The sequence below is a fragment of the Phytophthora parasitica genome (genome assembly GCF_000247585.1).
Source record: "Phytophthora parasitica INRA-310 unplaced genomic scaffold supercont2.2, whole genome shotgun sequence".
NCBI lineage: Eukaryota > Oomycota > Peronosporomycetes > Peronosporales > Peronosporaceae > Phytophthora > Phytophthora nicotianae.
In genome coordinates, this window is record NW_008648988.1 from 1,055,798 (window position 1) to 1,056,323 (window position 526).

The following is a 526-nucleotide window of genomic DNA, read 5'->3' on the forward strand; positions in this document are numbered from 1 at the left end:
GCAACATCCACCTAAAACCAGATAGCGTGAATGTTGACCCAGGCGGCTTGGAACGACATTCACCAGTGCTTTTTATGCTTTACCGTAGTTTATTAGGTATTCCGTCCTTTTAGCCTATCACTTGCAAGCCACTATACTTTTAATAATTACAAATGTAGCACCCTAGTATCTTATAGTGGATCGTCGACGGTTTTCGATCGCCCCTAAATCTCTGGATATGAATATCCAGAGAATATTTATGTTTCTTTGGAAAACATAAAATTACATTCTAATAAGAGAATCATTCTAAATTATTTTTCCATTTTTTTTTAATAATTTAAATACAATTGTTAAACATAAAATTATTAGCTCAATGTATTCTGACATTTTTTTATTGACTCAGTATATTGTTGCGGTAATTAATCAACCAATCATCGTCGATAAAAATCAGTAGAACAGATCTGTACGCGTTTGAGGCAGATGCAAAAATTATTGGGGGAGGTGGTACGAGTTGAGCAACAGGATTATTGCGGAGGAAATTGCAGAT